Source organism: Armigeres subalbatus, chromosome 1 (assembly GCF_024139115.2).
Source record: "Armigeres subalbatus isolate Guangzhou_Male chromosome 1, GZ_Asu_2, whole genome shotgun sequence".
In the NCBI taxonomy this organism is placed as follows: domain Eukaryota; kingdom Metazoa; phylum Arthropoda; class Insecta; order Diptera; family Culicidae; genus Armigeres; species Armigeres subalbatus.
Window position 1 is genome coordinate 24,215,599 of NC_085139.1, and position 9,974 is coordinate 24,225,572.

At 43.9% G+C, this 9,974-nt stretch overlaps 1 pseudogene; it reads left to right on the forward strand.

The window, feature by feature from the left end:
* The first annotated feature begins 299 nt into the window (after window positions 1-299).
* Window positions 300-5,915, forward strand: LOC134206028 (nuclear pore complex protein Nup98-Nup96-like; annotated as a pseudogene).
* Window positions 5,916-9,974: the final 4,059 nt, after the last annotated feature.

The following is a 9,974-nucleotide window of genomic DNA, read 5'->3' on the forward strand; positions in this document are numbered from 1 at the left end:
TTGGTGCTGCATGCCATGTATTTTGGTGGGTGTTCCAGATTTCTCCAAGGCACCATTTCAACAGATCTTGCCTGGGTACAGCATCCGTTAGTCGATTGTTGAGGCGACCCTGTTTGCGGCCTTATCTCCACTGTCATTTACTGGAGTGGTTGAGTGCCCGGGAATTCGGCAGTAGTGTAGATTTTTTCCCTTTGCTTCTCGTTCAATTTGTTGAATGTATGAATGTTTTGATTTCCCGGTTTCCAATGCTTCTAGACAACTGCCTGAGTCACTGACTACCTTTAGCATTCCTCGTGGCGATGGCTAGTGCTGCAGCATCAGCTGTGAAAGCGGAGCATTGGTCAGGTAAGCTTGCTTTAATTCTTGTTGAGGGTTCTATCAACCCAAGTCCGACTTTTCCTTGTGCTAGTGAGCCATCTGTATACCACTGGGAATGGTGAATATACCCTAGCAGCACACATGTTCCACATAGGTTACTGCAACTCATATGTGACCAGATTGAGTCACAATCAAGTTGCTGCAACCATTTTTGTCTAACTTGTGCTGCTTGGGTAGCTCCGTTCAACTAGTTCTCTGAAGACCGCATATGCGCGTTGTGGAGCTTGGCCCGCTCCGAGCTCAGCTTTTAGTCTTTAATCAGTTCTAGATCCATTTTCGTGCCATTGTCTGGAAGGGTTTGTTTGAGCTTTTTGGATAGGAGGTAGTACTTTCCCCGTTTTTTCTTCAAATGCTGTGTTAGCATTTTTCCAAATAAGGTTTCTACCTTTGGGCATTTTTTCCCAGAATAGAGCACGCTTTTTAATAAGCGCAATTGTTGCACAATGCTGGAATTGGTAAGATTTATGAAGTTATCTTTTCTCATAACCTCTGCTCCATAGAGAACCTTGGAAACAATTGTTGCTTCACCTATGCTGCCGCTAACCGCAAGTCGAGCACATCTGTATATGGAGGCCCATATACAGATGTGCTCGACTTGCGGTTAGCGGCAGTATGTACAGTTGGGTTTTACGATCTGCTCTATTGGAGATTGCTTTTAGTAGGTTTAGACGAGATAGACAGTCTTCCTTTATTTTTTACCGCGTTGGTTAAAAGAGCATTTTCGGTCGAAGTGGATTCCTAGAATTCTTGTGGTCTTCACTTTGAAGTGGTATATTTCCCAGTAAAAGGTTAGCTCCCTCCAAGTGCCATTTTTTTGTGGCGTTTCATTCTGCAGCAATGCATCGTTGTTGACTTCGTGGGTGATAGTTCTAGTCCGATGTCACTAGCCCAGTCGTCTACAGCGTTTATGGCTTTTTGTAGCCTCTTTCCAGCAAAACCGTTTTCCAAAAGAAATGGTGACAATATCATCGGCGTAAAGTAATATTTTAACGATTTTGGGAATTTTATGTACTAGTGTGTTCATCACAAGCAAAAATAAGGACACCGCGAGTACGGCTCCCTGTGGAGCTCCGTTTTCTAGATTAAAAGATTGCGATAAATGTCCAGCGGAGCTAACTCGTGCATTGCGTCCTTTGAGAAATTTATTTATGAATTTGTTCATTCAAGAGCCATCATTTAGATCAACTATGGCCTCCATAACACTTCGGTGCCAAACCCTGTCATAGGCTTTGCCTATGTCTAGGGTCACTATTTCACAGTGCTGTTCTGTTTTAGCTGCTTCCGTAATTATTTCATCTAATTCCGCTAGATATTTTGTCTTACCTTTTCCTTTACGGAAAGCAAATTGGTTTGGGTGTAGAGTTCTTTGGTGCATCGACAACCGGATTATTTGGTCAAACGGCAACTCCAGCTACTAATACTTTTGGTCAATCCACCTTTGGAGGTTTTGGAACGCAGAGTCAGACTCAGCCGACTGGAGGTTTATTCTCTGGAACTACTACGAGTACAGCTGGTGCTACTCCGTTTGGAGGTTTAGGAGCACAAACAACGCAACCTGGGTTCGGCTTTGGGTCAACCACGGCAACTAATACCACGGGAAGAAGTTTATTCGGCGCTAAACCAGCGAACACATTTGGTACGCTTCAGAGCTCTTTCGGACAAAATCCGGCATCGACGGCCCCATCGTTTGGTGGATTTGGCACAACCACCAACACCGGAGGTTCTCGGAACTGGTGCCTTCGGTTCTCTCGGCACCGGAGGTTTTGGTACAGGACCCGGTACTAATATGGGAATGGGAGTCGTTGGACAACCCACTCAAGCCGCGGTTTCCATCCACCAACAGATTCTAGCCATGGTCACGTCCCCGTATGGTGATAATCCTATTTTCAAAGGCATAAAACTTCTGACCGGAGCCACGGCTGAATCATTTAAACCGACAAATCCAACAGCTCAGAAGGCAATACTCGAAGTTGCCAATCAACAGTTCAAAGTGTCCCCCAAAGTCGCCGGGAGTGGTGTTCGCGTGAAGCCCGTTGGGGTAGCCACTTTCTCGAAGAAGTCGTTATTCGAAGGACTCGAAGAGTATGACAGCACCTTAGAGGAATCTTTCTCGCTCAAACCAAACGCCAAACGTCTGATCATCAAACCGAAAGCTTCAACATCGACCATCACGATTCAAAATCGTGCAGGACAGCCAAACTCAATTAACGATTCCATCGTTAAAGAAGATCATGCCCCCAGAGAATCGTTTCACAACCAAATCCCGGTTCATTCGGTCGACACGACACGAGTCGTCGCGTTTCTTGGCTCCAGTCAAACGCTCTGGATAAGGTCCGACAGAACAATCGCCTCTCGGAAACGGTTCTGGAAACAACCATCAAAGAATTCGCCCCATCGTCTGCTTCGCAATCGCTCGTCAAAGAGAACACATGCATTGATTCCGGATCTTCACCGAGTGGATCGGGCGGCTCGATCGTCGGCCTGCAGCAACCGGCCAGTGGCGTTGGAGGTAAAGGCGAGGATGCTGGCCGATGTGTACGGTAATGTGTACTTCAACGAGTTGATTGACGTGGCCAATTTGAATCTGGACGAGATTGTCCACTTTCGTCACAAGGAGGTGATCCTCTATCCGGACGATGAGAACAAGCCCCCGGTTGGGCAGGGTCTTAACCGCAAAGCACAGATCAGGTGTGGCCCCATGATAAGGCCTTGCATGAACCGATCAAGGATCCGCAACGTCTGGCGCGGATGGATTATGAGGGAAAGCTACGCCGCGTGTGCGATAAACATGACACCAGATTCCTAGAGTACCGCCCTGACACGGGAAGCTGGGTGTTCAAAGTGGAGCATTTCTCCAAATACGGACTGAGTGACAGCGATGAGGACGAGGTGCCTGTGGATCCGAAAAAGGCTAAGATGATCGGTGCCGGAGACGAAAAGCATGGTAAAGTAATCAATCGGGAAAAGGTCGTTGGCCAAGAGGAATTAAGTTGATGATGGTTGCGGATAATTCGGCACCGACCAGTCCAACTGCCGCGTTGGCTCTTGGGATGGGTACGGATTCACACAAGTTGCAGCTGATGAAGGCTTCATTTTTCGTGGATGATGATTTCGACCGTAGGTCCATAATATCGGATATGACCGATGGTGGCCGAGACAGTCCCGATCAGATGGTTCCCAACAAGCCATATTTTGGACTCGGGAGAAACCTCGCCAGTAGTTTGTACATGAGAAACGAGTCACCAAAAGTAGCAGACGCTGAATCCATTCAGATGGATGATTATGGAACTCCAGCACCACTTTTCACAACATCTACGAGTAAAAACTTCCAGGAACAACAAAAAACCAAGCTTACCATTTTTTCGGAAATCCCTCGTCCGATCGGACCAAAGTCGCTCCCCTTGATCGTTAAGCCCCAAGTGGAATTGGTTCATTCGAACAGCATCGTAATACCTCTCCAAAAATCCGTACTCGCCAGATTTCTAAACAACAAATCGGATCTGGCATTCTCCATGGGCGCAAATTCAAGGTCGGTTGGAGCTTCCCTTCAGCGTTGGTTCAGCTAAACACGGTTGAAAATTGCGCTTTCCTCAAAAGGGTCCAAACAATGCATATTGGTGATCTGCATCGTTTCTTCGCGGGACGTACCAGCAATGACTACTCCCCGGCTGCACCGCAAATGCTCAGCATCCGATCGTCTGACGAAATACAATTACAATACAATTCACTAAAACCGTTGAAGCGCATCTAAAGATTCAGCTGTACGACACTGTTCGTAAGGTTCCTGGCAGTGATTGTCCGCATTACGTGGCCAATGGGAAACATGCAGCGCTCGCTGATCATTTAGCGAGCTGAGCTGGAAGACGTTGAAGAAAGCGCTTACATGAGCATCATGTTCCGACGCGATCTATTTTCCGAGTGGATTGAGGAGGTCGTTACCGATATTAGCTCCAAGGAGGTGACAGCAACGTTGAACGGCAAAAAACAACATTATCTTGATCAATTACTAGTGCTGATTTGCACCCACAAAGTTCTGGATGCATGCGAGCTAGCATTCGAAAATATCGACATCAATCTCTCAATGCTGTTGGCCCAGATATCCGGGGGTCCGACGGTTCGTCGACTCGTACAGCATCAGCTGAGCTCTTGGCAGGACGTTAAAGCGGATAAGTTCATTGACTCGCGTCGGCTTAAACTCTTTATGCTCATCGCTGGTATTCCGTTGTTATCCTCAACGCACGGAGCAATCAACATCTTCGAAAACCTTGGATGGCTGAAAGCACTCGCTCTTCATCTCTGGTACCTTTGCCTCGGCCTCCATCACCGATGCTCTCATCAACTACGAAAAGTCTTTCGAATCAAGTGAATTCTTCGCTCTACCTCCAACACCAGCGTATGCTCCGCGAGTCAAACTTGACAGTCCTAAACCAATCCACGACATCCGGTTCCATCTCCTAAAACTATACTCCAAGCGTTCTCACCCGTTGGAGTCTCTACTGAACCCCGTCACTCACACGCCAGATACGCTCGACTTCCGTCTATCGTGGTTCTTGCTCCAAATATTAGAAACACTCGGATACCGGCACTGTTCGGAACTGTCCCGAAGCCAACTGCACGTATCGTTCGCCAGTAAACTGGAAAATCACGGTCTGTGGCATTGGTCGATATACGTTCTGCTGCATCTGAGTGACCGATCACGGCGGGAGTTAACCATCCAGGATCTGCTCTATCGGTACATACAACTGACCACGGACAACGACGAGCAGGACGCGGAGTACCTCCAACGAGAGCAGTTCATCGTCGGAGAATTGGGCATTCCGGAGAGCTGGATCTTCTGGGCTAAAGCTGTACGGGCTGGATCGCGGTTCGATTATCATCAACAGGCACGGTTTCTGCTGAAGGCCAAGCAGTGGTCCCAAGCGCACGAGGTCATCATGGAACATATCGCGGCGGATTGCGTGATCAATGACGATATACCCTACCTGAAGTCACTGCTAAATGAATTCGAGGACGTCAAACAAATTTCCAACTGGTCCATCAAGGGTCAAATTCTGAAGGATTTTATCGAGCTGAACGAGAAATTCGACCTGATCCGGGACGCAATCGACGATGAGTTGGCCTAGGTCCGTCTCGAGGAGCTGAAGCCCAAGCTGTCTGACCTTTGCTCGGTGATAAAAATGTTCCCCTGTCCAACGCCGAAGCATCGGCTGTGTCAGAGCGAAATCGCCCAGTGGTTAGCGTACCTGATAAGATTGTTCTTCGCGCAGGATCCCCGTATCAACAGCTGTGCGCTGATAAGAAGCGCACTGGAGAAGCTGCTCCTGCCACAGGAATACGCCAAAGAGGAATTGCGGCACATGCTGAGTGCGTTCCTGGTGGAGGACCTTTGGAAGCAGCAGTAAGAGGACTGAGGTTAGTCGAATACGTAGGTTTTTATTTGGTGGATCGCAACGAGATAAAAATGAGGACAACTAAACTATGCAGGTTATTCAAGATAGAGTATTTCTTAATTCACTTGTTCAACTACAATTCAAATAACAATTTATTATGCATCTGGTTGTTGTTTCACGAGCAGGCATATACAGTCGACTCTCCACATCTCGATGTTCTATAACTCGATATCTCTCCCTATGTCGATGGTTTTCTCGGTCCCTTCGATTTACATACATTTGGGCATTCTACATCTCGATAACCTCCCTATCTCGATATCTTTCTATCTCGATGTGTTCTGGTCATATTTTGCTCAGGATTGTCTTTCCCTATGTTGATATATTCATATTTCTAGGCTACTAGATGATTTTTTTACAATAACAAGCACATGAACAACAAGAGATGACATTTGTTTTGTTGTCGTTTTCCACAGCAACGAGCCTTTTTCAATCTAGAACCCATTTAAATTTTCTTTCCATTCCTCGATCTCTCCTTATCTCGATGGTCCCTTCAATATCGAAATGTAGAGAGGCGACTGTACCTTTAATTATCTAATTATGGCAACAGAAACGTACAATAGTTTAAAAAGAAGATAAAGTTTACAACGCATTATTAAAACGTTATTAGTTTGTTTATGTCTAAAAAATCTAACACTGAAGAAAGAAGCAAATGAGAGTGTGCAAACACAGACAATTATAGTTGATTTTTGAATTATTAATTTAAGCCTTATTCTAAGATTATTTGGAGCAGCAAATCCAAACTAAAAAAAAAGTTCCATGCGTTTCCAAAAAGGTATCGGCTATCATGCGTTCCATTATTTTCGATAAACAACTAGTGAGTGATATGGGTCTATAGTTGCCTATGTTGTTAGTTTTCCCAGCGGCATTTTTAATCGGGATGATCAGGTTCTGCTTCCATATTGTTGGAATTTTACCTGTAGACCAAATGTTGTTGAAGGCCTGTAGTGGGCTCACCTTGCAGTGGAATGGTAGATGCTTTATTAGATAAGTTATCTTATCTAATCGGCTCGAACAGTAGTCCCATTTGAGTTTTAAAGAGCTTGGAAGAATTCATCCACTGTACAGTTTTGGTTGATTATAGTTTCGCCGCCAGATTCGAGGTTCAGTTCGTCCGCTTTTCTTTCTTCTTTAGAATTCCGAAAGCTTTCCGGATAGCCCGCAGTGGCAGATGTAGCTGTGGAATACTATTCGTGTATGTTCCTTCGATTGTGACTCCTGGGGCTTTTGATCTGTGTTTTCCATTAAGTTTACTATAACTTTGCCATAGCTGGGAGGCGCTAGATCCCTTAGAAAAGATTTTTCGGAAATCTGCCCAGGACTTTCGTTTGGCAGCATCTATGGTGGCTCTCGATTCGCTTTGTTGAACTATTGAACTCGATCTTCTCTGGATCATCATCTTAAAGATTTTTTTAATTCTTTAGTTTTCCTTCGTTTTTTCACCACTTCGTTTACTCTATCGTTCCATCAAAACTGACGTTTATTCCTTGGAATACCATTTGTCCTAGGTAGATTAGATTTTGTGCTTCGCCATGCTTCATGGGCAGCAATAAAATTTCCACGGAAAAGGAAGCGAGGTTCAAGAGTATGAAGTAGAACGTTCAATTCATCAGTCAGTTCTTGACTGTTGAGGGATGTCCCTTCCCGAGACTCTCCGGACGGCTGCTTATATTCCAGTGGTATTTGTTTATGAGTCAATTGTAGATTTTATTCGTCATTATTTCCTGGACACAGATTGTTATCGGTTGGTTGTCGTCAACGATTTTCTTGAATTCGGGATAGTTTCGCGACATGCTACGTTTATTCCATTGTAAAACAAACGTTTCATGACAGCTGGGTATTGTAGATTGAGAGCCGCTAAGTCTACTTGAAGTCGGTCTGCTGTCTTGTAGTATATTGAGTTTTCTGATTTCTGGTGAGTGGCTGTTTGGTTCTCTTCCGAATAAGAATCGAAGACAGTGGATGTTCGTCGATACGAAATAGAGGAGGTACTTGCCTGTGGAGGCAAGTTCTTCCTCGCACCAGCGGCCGCCCTACACCCAAAAAACAAATCTGACAATTATTGTATAAAATCTGGGCATATACAATTCTGTAAGCTTTTTATACAAATATTGTATTAAAATAATACAAATCTGTATTATTTCAATATACAACAATTGTATTAAAATCTTCCGAAATTGTATATGCTCAATTATTATACAGTTTCTGTAAGGTTCTTATGCAGAACTGTATCAAAATCTACCATCCGCTGGTTGGGTGTAGGCTCAGTCTATGCAATGGGAACATCTAGGGCCGGGGCCGGTACGGGGACCAGGGGTTTACGAACCCCACATACGCCACCGCATAGGCTGCGCATCCGGCGACTGACAAGGGTTTGGTGGAGGGGCTGATAATCGAACCCATGACCATCCGCTTGTAAAGCGAACGTGTAGCCAACTACGCTACGAGACCCCCCTAGAAAGGGGTGCTATGAATTCGAATTTCTTGAAGTGGTGGCAAATTTGATGATTGTGGGTGGTATTGGTGGTGATGTTATTGTCGTTGTTGCTAGTTATGTGGGTGCTGTTAACGTTTTGTTATTTTCGTCTTGATGGTCCATTTTTTGAGTTGATCTAGCAGGTTAATAGACTGTTGACTACCTGATTTTTAGTGACAATTAAGCTTCTTGTAGTATTTGAGATTTTTCGAGGAGGGGATGGCATTTCTAGTGCTATTCTAGTGATTAGATAGTCTGTGATTCCATTCGGGCATTCTTTGTATATGTCTGGAGAGACAAATTAGTAAAGATGGTGCCAAGTTTCTAAAAAGTTAACATTATTACATTTTTCATAAAAATCGCACATTTTAATAAAAACTTTGCATGCAAGATAAAATGCGCTCGTCAGATATGCTTGACTTTAGATGACATAGTATGATATGGGCGTGTGCCACTAATAATTTATTTTTAAATAATTATCAATTAAAAAGTGAAAAAGTAGGAATTGAAAAATGAGAAGATAATAGTGAAAAGGGATGAGTGAGAAGATGTCAGTGATGAGAAGTGAGAAGTGAGAAACAACAAGTGAGAAGTTGAAATTGGGAATGCCACTCAAAAGCGCTCACTTATTTTATAATCAATCGGGAATTGTAAACTGGAGTTTGAGATATGAGATGTGAGGAGTGAGATGGGAGAAGCTGAGAATTGATAATTGACAAGCGATACGTAAGCAGTAAGAAGTGCGAAAAAGATGTGATCAGTGAAAAGTGAGAAGCAAGAAGTAGAATGTGAGAAGTATTAAGCGAGATACTTTGTGTGAGAAATGAGAAGTGAAAAAGCCAGAAGAGGAATATGAGAATTGATAAATGGGTACAAAGTTAGAAACCAGACGTGAGAGGTGCAAGGTGGGGAGCAAGGAGTGAAATTGGTGAATAGAGATATACTATATATACCTCATCTAGCGACCAAGTTCTAAACTAATCAATGCCTCATGACAATGCACACGGTGTCTTGCATAACCTTTTTGAAAAGGTGCAGTTCGAAATGGGTAGGATTTTCAGATATAAGTAAAATAAGCATAAAAATTCACCGTTTTTGTACCCTTTTTCAAGAAAACCCAACCCCGCGAGGCACCCACCCACCTGTCAATCTTAGGACACACCCTGAAAGATGATTAAATTATCTTTCGAAACAGACCAAATAGGAAATTGGCCAAACAATAGAAAAGTTATGGTAATTTCAATGTGGGGTCAATATGATCCCAGAGCACAGACAAAAGGTTACAACAAAATTCCGTCATTTTTTCCTAGCAATGAGAGTTTAAAACTTTGGAAACAATTTCAAAACCAAGTCACAGCAAGTCCTTTTTTAACCCAGCCGACTATCTACTAATTCAATGAAGTTCGGTAACATTTTCTGGCTAGACTTGTTTGGTTAATATTCCAACGACAGTTTTTACACATCTCTTCTAAAATAGCATCTCTTATGCATCTCTTCTAAAATAGCATATTTCCACTATGCACATCATAAAACATAACAACCATTGGTACAAATGAAATTCCACGGAATCTCATTCCCTATCTAGCCATTAGCGTTCACTCTTCCCATCAGAGAATTGTTTCTACACTTTGTTTTACCTGTGCAAACATCTCTCGCGATTCACGCCACGTACG